Below are 14538 nucleotides of genomic sequence, written 5' to 3'. Positions count from 1 at the left end.
CTGGTCTAGCATCTGTAAAAGGGGTAGAAGCTCTCCTAAGTCTACGGTTTGATAGCGCTTTTGCACTAATGGCTTGCCTTAGAGCAGGCATCCAATTTCTCTTAAATCCTTTTAGGTCCAGTTGACCCAGGAGAAGGAATTCTTTGCAGGAATTTTCCATTCCTCCTGCATCCAAGCATTGTACAAACAAAGTGAAGAACTCAGGCCCTGTGAGTAAATGACTGTGTTTGGTATAAAGGTCTTCAGACCTCAGCAACTGCAAGATATGCAGCCAGACTTGTTTTAATGCTCCCTTCCCCTCTCCCAGGAACTGTTGCTCAGAAAAGAGTTTCTGGGATGAATTTTGACTAGCTGTTATCAGAGATTTCTGTCTTTACATATACTCTTTTTCATACATGCTTGCTGGCACATTTGTTATATTCACTGGGTAACTGCTGTTCTGTGCCGCACGGAGACCTTGATCTGCCACTGAAGCAACTGCAGTTCCTGTGTTGAAGGTAGAAGCTTGTTTTTGAAGGCTGCCATAAAGCTCCTATTCTTGCAGAAGGTAATGGATTTCAAAGCCTTAAGGAAAACTGTTGGTGGGATTAGGCTGAATATTGCTCTAAAGCACATAGATATCTTTTTAATTTCTTTCTATTTTTTTTTCTTTTTTAATTCATTAATACAGACTAATGCTTCTAAAGACTTGGAATGTTAGGAATATCCTCGAAGTGGATTTGCTGGCAAAGGCTGGTGTGCAGGATCAAAGATGCATGATAAATTCATTACTGCATGGACCAGCCTCAAAGAACTGAGAATCATATCACGATGCAGAAGTCAATGACGATTTTTTGATTTGTTGTGTAACTTATTTTGAATGCCTGTCAGAGCTCTGCTGTGACTGGTTTTGTTGAGCAGTGCTTAACGCATAGTTGACTGGCTTATCATAAATTCAAAGGCTTATATATTCTATGTTTGGGTTATTTTGAATTGAAAGCCCATTTTAGCATGTAGTTAGCTTCACACACTTTCTTTGTTGCAGAAGAGGACAGAATTTGAAAATGTGTGCTTTTTAGATGGAAAAAGAGTTTGTGTGTGTTTGACAGTAATTCTTTTTACTTCTTTGAAGATTGTACAGAGTTTGATAGTGGTATCAGACTGAAACAAAGATTGAAGAAGGAATCGTTATTTTGCGGTGCCCTGTTGTAAAGTTGATGGGTGACTTGTTTTGGGACTTTGCTTCCTTCCACTGTTTCTCATGTGGGGAAGAAAGACTTAGGTTCTCCCTAGGTTTGTGTTTGGTGTGCAAGCATGTAGCAACATGTTGACAGGCAGCTGTAATCCAAGCACTTGATAGGGTAAACCAGGATGGAAACTGTACAACCTGAAGAGCTGTCACAGGTATTTTCTATATTTTTAATGGTTGCTCTTGGTCCTGGTGAGTCTGCTGTCTTGGCTCTCGTGCTTTTGCTTTTCCTTGCATGCTAGGATGCTTGCTGAGACAAGGTTAAGAGCATGAGAGATGGGGAAAATATGTTCATATTGTTTGGTAGTGGGTGAATACCTGAACCAACTCCAGGTGAACCACCTTCTAGACTCATCAGCCTGCTGCCACACCTGAACTAATTAGCCTCACAACGATTGTTTTATTTACTGTGAGGAAGTCCCCAGAAGTTGAACAGTCTGCGTGGGAAGAAGAGTTTAAATCATCCAAGTAACCCCTTTCTCATATGCATTTTCTGTTAGTATTATTGTCATTATTCTCTAGCTAATATTGAGAACAAACTGATAATTGTAGCTTTCATAAGGTGGTAATGCGATCACTTTTTTCTAGGTTAAATGATTTATGATGTTTTACCACCGTCTTATAAACAGGAAAAGCCAGCCTAAAGACAGAAGACAGATACTAATTAGAGAATGATAGAAATACAAATTTAAAACAGCCACAGTAGGGCAGAGAATTTAAACAAAAGAGCGTCCCTTATATTACAACCTAAGCCTTAATTATATATCCTAGGTCTTCTATTACATCCTAAGTTTAATTGCGGAAAACAGGGGATGGGAAAACTAACCCTTCACAGCCGTATTTGGCAGAAGCTCCGGAATGAGATTGCCATCAGAGGAGAAAGTAGGAAGTGAGCCCTCATGAGGAGCACCTAAGAGAGATCAGGACACTCTGACTTGGCCAAGGGGAGGTGAGGAGAACCTGGAGCTCCTGCCACCAAGGAACGGGACAGATGTAAGTTGGTGAGTGCAGACTGGAGCTGGATGCCCCCTGAAGTAGCTGAGGGAGAAGCCAACTGTTAAGTACGATCTGGTGATGTGGTGTGCTGTTTTACAATGTTTTTTGAAATGTTTAAGTCTATGTTGGTGGTATGTATTTGTTACGGGAAGGTTTAACAGGCTCCCAAAGTGTCTTTCAGACAGCATGAATGGCATTTTCTTGGGTATATGTTCAAAGAAATTCTTTTTTGGGGAACTGGTAGCACTGGATGCTGATCTTAGAATGTTTTTGGTAGATTATGATAGGATACAGAATAAAACTCCTTGTTACTTCTCAGTATTCTTAAATAACAGTCAAGATTTCTTTACTGCACGTAGGGACTCTCTCCTGCGTGTGACTTCCCCCTGCAAGCTGTCTCCTGCAGGCAGCATCTTTTTGCTTTGTTTCGTTTATTCCCACCCTCCCCAAACTGGCCACCGAGGGACATGTTCTGCCTCAGCTGGTGTAGAGGGCTGGGACCAGTCCTGTTAGCCGGGTTTCCTTCCCGGGAATCCTGGCCTTCATCTGTTGTCCCAGTTTGTTTTTCTTTGTCTCTAAAGCCACTGGATTGCGTAGCCAGCCTAAATCGAGTCTGTTCTTGTGAATGTGTTTGTTAAGTCTGAATAATGGAAGCACCCTTTTTCCCTCTCAGCTTCATACAAACAATAAAAAAACCCATAGTCTAAATAATCATGAGGATTTAGGACCCCACTGTTCATTAACTGAAAGTAGATTCCTCAAAATTTCAAGAGTTAGGGTGGGTTTTCTGGGCTTGGTTTTTTTTTTTTGTGTGTGCGGGTGGCTCTTGAGAGAGAGCTGAGTTTTAATTAAAATATGTGGATTTTTCCTCACAAAGAAAAAGGCACTTATCTAACCATATTTGGTTTGTTTTGAATTTTTGCTTCAAGTCATGGGATTGCTATAGAACTTCTGAATAAAACCATTAAGTATTTTGCATATCAATATTTTCTAATTACGTTCTTTATACGCCTTGGCTGTTTTACCTGATTTTACACACACAAAAAAAATGGATGCTAGTGGGCACTCTATATTAAATATTTAATACATCTCTGCAGTATCTTAATATTTCAAACCTTAATATTATCATCTTTATTGGTAGAAAATTGTCTTCTATTTTCCCTTTTCTACACATGAAGTGACATACAGAGACAATCAGACTTACCTCTTCAAACCCCTCTTAAAAAGCATCAGGGCCCAAGGTCACGCAAGAACGGTAGATCAGAGTCAGGAGCTAAACTTCACTCTTAGACTTAGACAGTGGATTACACTCCTCTTCCCTCAGCTAAAGTGCCTCGAAGGGGATTTGGAAAACTTCATACCACAAGCAAAAGCTTCCTGTGGATGCTTTCCCTCTGCTGCTTACAATGCAATTTTGGTATACGCTGTTTGTGGTCTCCTTTTTAGCAGCTTGTATGAAGAAATCTGGAAGTTCTCAGCGAGAGAGCAGTTAGTGAGAGACTCACAAAAACAGCGCATGTGGAAATGGGAGAAGGTCTCTACCTCCATTTTAAGCACTGTGGCTTGTCACGGGCTCCGTTCCCAGCTGACAGAGGCACTAGATGAGTCTCCATGCAGGTCCATTCCCAACTGAGCTAATGGGGCCGAAGGTTTGCTATCTTTACTCCCAGCTGTCGATCAAGAAAGCAGTTTGTCTCCACCGCTGCCGTCTGTTCAGGGGCATTCAGAGAGTACAGCTGGATTCTTTACCCACACAGCGCTAAACCTAGGAGTTCAGTTTATTGCAGATAAAGAAAATGATAAATTCTTCTGTGGTTATATTATACAGTTTTCACATCTGTGGTATAAAATGTATCTGCAGCTGTGGTACTGCAAAACCATGTCTATTGTCTTGTATTTGAAGGCTTTTGCTTTTTGGGGGAATGCACTGTTTTGCTCTCGGTAGGTACGGGATCTCTTTGCTAAAAATACTGGGGTGAAGAGCCACCCACCCCTTGCCTTGTGGAAGGGGTTTAGAGAGAGCTGCTGCTACGTCCTCCTGGACTGGGGGACACAAAGCAAAGTCTGGCTGACATCGTTGAGAAACAAGAGAGTGTTTCCACATCTCCTTCCTTTGCATAATCTGTGATATCTGAATTAAGTTTCATGACATATTAACACTTTGAAGCTAAGTTAATATACTGTGTTGTATCATGCATTATGTATGACTTGGGCATCAATTGTGCTGGAGCACCAGCGGCCACAGACTTGAAAATGTCTCTTTCAGTGACAGAAATCCTAAGTAATACCGAAACCAAATTCCATTGGCATAATTTTATTTTGTATTCCTTGTCCCATTACAACATCTCTTACTTGCAAAAGCACTCATGTTCAAGCCATCTAGCTTCCTCTTCTCTCCTCCATGTACTTGTCACAAAGTCCCCATTCCACATCTTTCATATTACAAATATTCCCATGGTGCTGCATGGTAATTTTAGTTTGTAACATCAGAAGTGTTAGGATTATGTTAGCTTTGCTGAGCCTGGGTACTACAGTGTGAAAAAGAACAATGATGAGCGTTAACATTTGTAATAATGACGTGCTACAAAGAAGAGTATAAAACAAAAAGAAAAAATGTGGGGGTTTTGGTCCTGTACGTTTGTATTTCGTGCTTCCAAATACGGCTAAGATATAGCTTGTTTTATCAGAAGTTGTCTTGTAAACTATACATTGGTCTGACATTGGATACAGTATATATATATAGGCAAATATGCAGTCAGAGGTTTATTGGTCTTAATATAACTCATCTTAAGCCTGATTACTTTGTTTCAAAATTAGACTCTTAGAACATATTAATTATGGACATATCCCCAGACAACATGGCTGTCCATGGGGGATTTCTGCCCTTTACTCTGATTAGCGTTAATAGGAGCTATCCATGTAAACTCCTAGAGGACCAAAAAGAGAAATAAATTTTTGCTAGCTGTATTTTTCTTTTAGGGTATGGAACAATATTGAAGTGTTCTGGGAGTGGATTGGTAGAGTGGTTGATAGTGCTAGTTTGAACCCTTTCCTCTCTGGGGTGGATTCTGGGTCTGATAAAAGCACTTTACAGTACTATACACAACATTATATATTTTTAAGTTTTTATATAAAGCAATACTCATTTTTGTTTGGTCAGGTGGTTTTGTTGTCGTTTTTGTTTTGTAACCTGAATTAGACCTTAGGGAATGTCTTTTTTTTTTTTTTCCTGGAAGCACTGGGCTGAGGAATGCTAGTATTATATAAATAATGTCTACGTGACCTGGTATTGTATGTACTAATTATGCATTTGTCATGATTCTCCCACCTTGGATTACTCAGGAAAAAAATCACCTAATTTGGAATTAGCAACAGGAACAATTTTCAGACAGAGGGGGTGGCTTGTGCTGGAAGCTAGATAAACTTAAAGAGTATTGGGCCTGTGTTGACTGAGACTTCTGGGCTCTAGTATAAGCTAAGCATACAATAATTAAAATAGTTTCTTAGTGATGGAGAATTTACTGCATCTTTTGACAATTCATCTCAGTAGCTAATTATACTTAAAATGTGCTTTTTATCTCCAGATTGAACTTGCAAATATTGCATTCAGTTGTGTGTCTGCCCACTAATTTAGAGTCTTCTGAAATATCTTCTTCTTGTCTAGTCCCTTAAAGATTATAATCTTCTCTTTGAAGCAAAACACATTTAGTTCAGTGCCTCATTGCAAGGAGCCTTTTTTTTTTTTTCCCCAGACTTAAATCATTCTTGTTGCTCTTCTCTGCACTCTTTCCAAGTGTATTTATTTATTTATTTGTATTTATTTTAATTAAAGGATTGCAATTTCCCAGAGGCTTGCCTGCTTTGTTCACAGAGATGTTATAGTTTGCTTGGCTTCATTCACATTCCTGTCTGCGACCGTCCCTGGCTAAGCAAATGGTACAGTTCTTGGTTCCTGCCCTCACAGACAGAGGTCTGACACCTTTGATGAACTGATGGAAAGAGCAGGCAGGTGTTATCCAGAATCCAACCTAAAGGTTTTATTGTCTAACACCATTCAGAAACTGTGCCCAGAAATAAAGTAGGATCTATTCCAAATGGTCGTGTCTATTCTTAGCAATGGCTAAATCTTATGATCCTCATGGTAGACCCGTGTGACGGGAGGGCCGAGTTCCAGGGGTGAAGTGATAATGCATGCATAATGTGAATGGGGGCCACCTCGAGGAGGAGAAAACATGGCTTTCTGGATATAGAAAGGAAAGTAATAATGTGTGGCATTCCTGCAGTCATCGGAGGGCTAGCGGTACTGTTACCCAAAATAGTGGTAACACAAGAAAAGTAATCTGTCATTTTCTGTCAGTCTGCTCTCTGCAAAGAATGCAAATGAAACTCGCGGATTAGACAAATGGTGATGCTTTCACCACTGAAGGTGGTGGGTAAGCAAATGGAGCTAAATAAGAAAAGTCATGGGCTTTTCATGAGGCAGCTCAGGAGCTGACTGTCCTCACCCGATTGCTTCTGAGTCCTGCCAGCCCAGCTTCACGCAAGGGAGTGGTCTGAAATCTCTTGAATTGGTTTATTCTCTTCCCTCCTGTCTTTGTAGGGTAGTTGAAAATTTCATTTTTTGTATCATTCTGTTGACAAAAAAGAAGGAAGGCTGGGTGGGTTGTGGGGGTGTGTGTCTCCCTCATCATATGGAAGAGGGGAAAAAAAAGGAAGAGAAAAAAGTTGACCGCAGAGGTGTGGAAAGAAATTAGTTTTGAAAAGATGGTGGTGATGGAAGAGCGTAACTGTGATCCCTCTGTCTGTGGATAATTTCTTCCAAACGGGCTGTGACAAACACTTGCAGTATCTGCAGACAAAGAAAATATACTTCAAGTATTTGTTTCGTTCTAGTTGCATATGAAGAATTGTTCAGGAAACTTTTGCTTTCTTAATCTTCTTTGCCACTCCATACTGCTATCACAACGCAGACGCAACGGGGCATTACCAGGATCTTCTGATACCTCTCTGTTACTAGGTTTTGTTACAGCAAATGCGTATGTGCATCTTCAGCTTTTACTTCTGGTACAGAAATGATTTAAGCGTCTTATTTGGCCCCTGTCTTGTGGTTTTCATTTGGTCCTTATTTAGACAGGTTTCTGTTCCTGATAGAAGTTTAACTTCAGTGAGGGCTAACAAACGGATGGTGCACAATTGCACCTAAGGCCTTGAGTATCTTCTCTACGAATTTGCTGTGCTGTGCACGTTAGCAAACGTTACGGTGAAACACACAGAAGTCAAGCACTGACGCTGCTCTGGAGTAAAAGCCATAGCAAAAAGCTGTACAACTTTAAAACATCCTATGACGCTTTCTTAAAGTGCGGCTTTTAAGTGTGAGTGGGCTGACCCTTTCCTACTATTTTTTTTTTTTTTATCTGATGTGTTAAATAAGGTTGAATGTTGCTGCAGGCTGTATTACTGTCGATATCATCTCAAGAAGTGATCTCTGCAAAGACAGGTCCCAAAATATTGCCTGATTTCCATAATCAGCTCTGGCTATTACAACTGAGTCCCTCAGAAGGGAGCGCACAACAAATATCCGCGGTGTTCAGAAGGTGCATAAAGTCTAACTTTTTTTTTAGTACTTTTTAATAGTTACTGTAACCCTACCAAGTTGGGTGGCGTGTGGTTTGGTTTCTCTTGGGAGGGGGAGGTGGAAAACCCCCCCACGACATGCTTTAGGGCTTCATTAACAAAGAACTTTACTCAAGGAGGAGATGTTAATAAGTAATGGAACAAAGGCTCTGTTATAGAGATTAAATGTGCATGTGTCTAAGTACAAAGTTCGTGTTGCAAAGCGCAGCTGTTTCTCTGCTGGCAACCCTGCAGCAGCCCCAGAGCCCCGGGTTCAAAGTCTGCCCGCTTTCCTGTGGCAGAGCTGACCGGGGCAAGGTCCGGCCGAAGTTCAGAGTTCGGTGTCTGAAGGCTTGCTGGCTCTCTCTGCCGCCCTATCTGACGCGCTCGGGCCAAGCAATGGTTGGTTTAAGATTATAAGTACAAACCCCCAAACCTTCCCGTTCTCCCTTCTGTTGCGTCAGATTTCGTTAAAGAAGGAACGTTTTGGAAGGAGTCGCTGAACTGTTTAAAAATAACGTGCTGTAGAATAGAGCAACCAAACCAGAAGGAACACACTAGGAAAATGATGCACGCAGGAAATAGTGCCTGGTTGCGTTCTCCTTCCTCTTGAGATTTATTTGAATGCGGAAAAATGAAGTAAAAGAACTAATTCTCTATATACAAAGAGATCAAACTGAACTTTCTTTTTAAAAAAAGAAAGAAAAAGAAAAAAGCTAGTCCCTGTGTTTCCTTTGTGTCATGATAACAGTGTTCCACACCATGGGGGTGAAGAGAACTTAATACATCTGGATATCCTGCTTTCAAATCCTCCTTTTCCTCCTCCTTCAAAGGCTTTTTACGAAGCTAACCCCAACTTTCTTATTCGGAAGGGCTGCAAACCCTACCTGTGCAGGTTTTTTGATTAGCTGTGGTCACATCAAAGGCTGCTCTACCCACGCACAGATCCCGAGTGAGAGTGGAGACTGATGGCTGAGAGCAAAGGCTGCTACAAACACCCTCGGAGGAATTTACATTTCGGGCAATGCTGTAGCTGTATTACAGACGGAGAAAAGTTTCCTATCTGTTGCCACATCCTTTCTCAAGGAAAGGATGGCAAGCCATGGGTGGTAAACCGAGTCATCAGGGCTCAGTGCCCACGGCGTGCCGCAGATCTGAGCAGACTGCTGTCATCTCACTTCCCTGAAAAGAACATGGATGTTCAGAAAACTTTCTTGGACATCAGAGGTCTGCCCCATTTGTGTCACAGCTTCTATTTCTCTGGGTTTAGTAAGCTTAATCATTGAGAGCCACAATTAAAAACAGAATTCAAGGAAGGACTGTAGTAGCCATAAGTTCTGGACCAAAATATTTATGTGTTTAGATACGTTGACTTTTTCCCTTCCTTTCCTTTCTTGAGTCCATCAAACACCAGAGGAGCCTTCCTTTGATGAATTAGTCCTATCCTTTGGTTATTATCTTATTATCCCAGATCTAACCTTCCACTTTTGAGTAATGTACTTGAGAAGGTAACAGAGACCAAACAGGAAACCATGGAGCTACAGTGAACACTCCAGACCATGGCTTGTAAGGGTTGAGATGGGCACATGAGCTACTTAGCACTCAAAAAAAAAAAAAAAAAAGGAAGAGGGGGAAGGCAACCAAGGTCAAAAGATCCAAAATAATGTGTTATAATGGCTGAGCCCTTCCTGGGAGGACGTGAAGAAGGAGAAATAACAGGAGCTGCACCTCTGCTGTTCCATTCCTGTGCTGGAGTGCGGGGATTTAGCAGCTTTCAGGTTTTTTTCTGTTACTCTTTGCTGTCTCCATGCAACCACCATAGTGAACAGATCAAGTCACTGAGACCAGTAGTAAGTAGTAACACTAGCAGCACATATGCATAATTCGTTAATTTGGTCTGCACTGATGCAAATCCCTCATTTACTCCTCCCTGTGAGTAACAATTTCTGTTGCCACCACTGCTGAATTTCCACCTGAGTCTGTCTGTCATGTCTTTGGCACCTCTTTGCTAGACCTGGCCTTGAAATCTTTTGTTTCCTAAAAAACTCTGGCTAGTGCCACTACTCTCCCCAGCGCTGTAGACTACTGAAAACATACAAAAGGTGAGGAGAAGATGATGAAGCAGTGTACAACACGTACATTGCTTACTGCACTGATAGAAGTTCTTCAGATGATATAGCTCTGCTGGGTGGCTGCTACAGGTTCGAGTCTTGGCTTGCCTCATCCCAAAAGATGTCCCTGTCAATTTACTGTGAAGTGGGCTTCTTTCATTCTCTTGGCATTGACCACATTCTATTAATAATATATTTGTAGGGAAAGAAGATACAACGGGAGGAAGGAGAAGAGTGCCCATAGCCCTGTGGTTAGAAAGGTTGCACAGGCTAGGGTGGTAGGTTGAAGTTCAGGTACATAGTCCAAATCAAGCAAAGCAGGAACTTGGACCAGCTTTCAAGGTAGCAACTATACTGGTGGTTGTTTCCACAGAACTAGATGGGTGAATGATTTTATCTCTCCCTCTCTTGCCTTCCCCTCCCCCCGCTTTCATGACAGTCCTCTGTACCCATGTCACCTGGCTTCAGTTAGAAATGCAAGAAAAATTATTTGCTGCTCAATTCTTTTTTTTTTGGTCTGGGTATATCTGTTCTTGTTAAAAATTACTTATTTTCTTTCTCAACAGATAGGTTGAGAATCATCCCACCTGTTGCCTACCTGAACAAAGAACCAGACTTTGGAGTAGGACTGCGCTGCTACTAGTTGGCTGTAGATCTGCTGGGATCCTAGTATTGAGAGAGACCTAACAGGTAAGTAAAAATCAGTTTATTCAAGGGGCTGAATCCTTTAGAAGAGAAGAATGCTACTGCTATCTGCCCTTCTCGGAAGGAAAAAAAAAAAATCCTAGGAAAAGGGTGTCTGCATGCAGATATGACTTCCAGGGTTTTTTTATCTTGAGCTAATATCTTTCCACTAAGAATCTGTGCCTGTGAGTTGTTTTCTTCTCAGTTTACACACTCCACAGCCCCTGTTTTCTCATCCCTTCAGGTAAGGCTATCAGAAAAGCCCTTCTTCAGTCTATATCTTCCTTTTTCTCATTCAGATTCAGGCATCTTAAGAAAATACAGAGGAATTTCCTTTGGCAGGAATACTGGAAGAAAACGAAGAAGAATAGTGCAAAATAGGATTGGCACAGCTGCCCTTGAGCTGGGGTTTCTTATTTGTTTCTGGTTACTATTTTGGTTTCGTTCTCCTCTTCAGAAATTTTCTTTTCTGCGTGTGTACTGCATTCAGTCTTGTCTGCACTGGAGTGGTGGAGCAAGAGTCTGCAGCTGAAGTATTACTGCTTTATTCTGCTGGTGTAGTTAAGGGAAAACCTCCACTGCCTCTCGGTTCCTCCTAATGCAGGCTGTATTATGTCAGTAAGATGGTGCTTGTAAAGATACTTAGGATGCTCTGTAAAGCAAATTGACATCTATTATTTGATGTCATATTTATGCAGTAAAACTGTTTGTGCACAAAGACTTTTAGTAATATAATTACTTAATTTAAGAAATCTTATTTCAGATAAAACAAAAACGTATACTGAGTAAATGTTAAAAGCAGAAGAGGTCTCTGGATATCTCACCACTTTATACGTTGGTAATAATGATACTAATACACCTTCACTTAGACTACTGGACACACGTTACAAAATTAGGAGGAAAGAGTGAATTAAAATGAAGTTACTTTTATAGGTATACATATATTTGCCATGTAAGGACTTTGACAAACTTCTTCAAAAGAGTTGTTGAAGTAGTAATGTTTTTTCCTTCCATTCAGGTTAAATATTTCACTGGAAATATCCTCACGTTTTTGCACTTCAGCCCTATAGCATGGCCTACTCTATGTAAAATAATGATTGAAATGTCTCCTTTTCTAAAAAAAACCCAACCCTGAGTAAAATAATCAAATTTGCTTTAAACCTGTTAATTACGGCATAATATTCGTGAAAGGTTCAAACCTTTATTATGAAAGGACCTTGTTCCTTTTGGTATTTCTGTCCGACATGAGATTTCCTATGAAAACACAGATTTGCATTGCCTCTGTGTTAAGGGGAAGGCTCTGCACGATCTTGTCTGTTGTCAGGATCTGGGCTCTGGTTTGCATTAATTAAGAATGGAGGTGTGTAGTTTATTGTGGAGATGCTGGTTTAAAATTCAGAGTTTAGATTGTGGCAGAAGCTTTTGCTTTACCGGGATCTCAATTTTCAAAAAAAATCTCAATAAACTGCCATCTAAGCTGGAAGTCATTTAAATATTTAATGATATTTGGATGGAAAATGAACAAAAGTAGAAATATATTTAAGAGTTACACCAGAATTTATCTCTTGCCAGTGTTTCTTTTAGCTTGTTCTTCCTTTCTGTAAGTCACTCTCGCACTCTGGGATTGATCCTTTGTTCCCGCCCTTGTTCCCCAAAGTGCTCCCTGCTTGACTATCAGTGGAGACACGCCGTTTTCATCTGTGCAGAATTTTCTAACTTTTTAGTCATAACTGAAAATTTATGTGCTAAGTTCAATCCAATGAATTACATGACAAATCTGCAGCAATGCAGACGCCATCAGGGAGACGGGGAGACTGGCCGTCTGTCTTGCCAAGTATCTCAGCAATCCTAGGGCAAGAATGAGCTTTCTAATGCGCGGCGTATGTGACAATGGGATGTGATGACTTTGTGATAGATACATGTACAAAGTTCCTTTTAAAGATTTTGTTTCCGAATGAGAGTTTGATGCAGCTGGGTGTATTCTGTGCTTTCATATCTGTTAGAGACGGGAGAGGAAAGGGAAAGCGTTAGGGCATTTCAGTACGGTATCGGCCATCCTGGTGGGCGGTGTGAAGATCAAAAAGGAGCAAGTGTACTCCTCACAGCTTTTAAGGTGTGTGCCTGCATGCGTAGGGTATTTTACATAATGCAACTTGAATGATCACTCATGAGCTTTTGCTTATTTACATGAATTGAACTTAGAGCCGTATAGTTTTTTGAAATATTTGTTCATATTTCAAACCTTTGTGCTATTTTTTTATGCTGAATATATAACACCACCATGTTTTTATTTCCTGGGTTCACAAGCAAACTTGCTTCCTTGCAAGCAGATGAATTGTTTATTTTTCAGACAAAATAAGAACATACTCTTTGGAAATGTATTATAGCATGATCTGGTCTGGCTGAGGGTCTGGTAGGTACACATTACACAAACAAGAAGAGTTCATATTTATAGCTACAGCTAAAATAGCATTTGCTGAAACGTATACAAAAATCTGAGAATGCATGAAAGATTTAAAAATGTGTCTGAATTTTTTATTCATATCCCATTTAGATAGCTCATTTTTAAATAATAGTGAAATTGTTTTGGCTTATTTGGTTTCAGTTATTATTGGCTGAAGAAGTGGAGACAAGATAAAATAATTGGTTATAGAGTGCAAGTTTTAATTTTAGTCTGTTTTCTATCTTTCATACATTTTCTGAATGGACTCTTGTAGTCTGGAGTATTAGTGATGCAGGGCTTGCTTACTTTGACTAGTACCAGTAGTCAGTCACTGGTTGTGCATGATTACCATAGTTGAAAAGAAACTGGTAGGGGGGGAGGGTACATCTTTGGAAAAGAGAAAAACACCTGGACCGGCTGCTTATTAAAGTTGTATCTTCTTGCAATAAAATGATGATGGCAAAAGAGTTTCATTCCCATGTTTCTTCAAGTGTCTGTCTTCTGTGGAACTCAGCAGGTGCCTGTGGGTACAGTCAGTGGGTCCAGCTTCTATAATGGGGTGTTGATGTTTTCACAAAACTAAGCAGATATCAACCCCTGAAACACTACCTGTATGCAAAAAGGATATGTGTATTTAGTTTCATTTTGCATATAATAAAGGTAGCTTTCACATAAGGAGGATAAAAACAATGTTGCAGTTTAAGCACCTCACCTCTAATTGTCATTACATTTCACTTTTCTGGTTTTACGTACCCCTATTTTTTCCCTACTTTCCCTCTGACTTTCCTGGCAAGGAGCTAATGTAAAGAAGGTGGTTCTGAAAAACCCATCCTGTATTTCTTAAGCATCAGTTCAGTGAATGTTCCTTTGAGCTGCAAAGCCGTTCCGGTATTCAGGATTTTAGCCAAGGCAACAAGGCAAAACTCTTCTGTTGGGGGGGGGGGCGGGGAAGCCAAGGGACTTTAATGATCAAGCAGAGATGATAGGACCTTGGCATACGAAAAACCCTGATGTAGTAAATCAAAGCAGGCTGCCTTGAGTGTAGTAATATTTTTATGCTAATAAATTAGTGTCATAAGTGATTTGTCAATAAGATGTAGAATATGCTATGAAAGAAGTCAGACAATATTTTTCTTTTATGTAGAAAAATAGGGTGAGGTCATAGCAAAATCCTCAACATGATTTTTTCTAAGAAAGATGTTGGTGGTCTGACCCACTGCACAATATTTGCATATTTAAATTCTTATGTGCCTAAGATACCTTATATACCTAAGATGGATTTAACAATTTAAAGAGTTTAATGAGAACTGTTACGGTAAGAAGCTGCACTGCTGTAGTGGAGAACACTCCAGTCCGAATATGTGCAGCACTTTTGAAGCAGCGGCTCCAAAATTTGATTAAGCAGAGCTGTACATGTGGGTAAGGAGAAGTTCATGGCCCGTTCTACCTTTCTTCTCACAGAG

At 40.4% G+C, this 14538-nt stretch overlaps 1 protein-coding gene across 1 annotated transcript in view; it reads right to left on the bottom strand.

The window, feature by feature from the left end:
* USP25 (ubiquitin specific peptidase 25) overlaps positions 1-13230 on the bottom strand; it is a 309467-nt gene extending 296237 nt beyond the window's left edge. The window contains exon 1 of the mRNA XM_082480993.1: positions 13227-13230. The gene's annotated coding sequence lies outside the window, so the exon portion shown is untranslated. The remainder of the gene's footprint in view (positions 1-13226) is intronic.
* Positions 13231-14538: the final 1308 nt, after the last annotated feature.

This window comes from Vanellus vanellus (genome assembly GCF_965231255.1).
Source record: "Vanellus vanellus genome assembly, chromosome: 1".
NCBI lineage: Eukaryota > Metazoa > Chordata > Aves > Charadriiformes > Charadriidae > Vanellus > Vanellus vanellus.
This window is presented reverse-complemented; position numbering and strand designations above follow the sequence as displayed.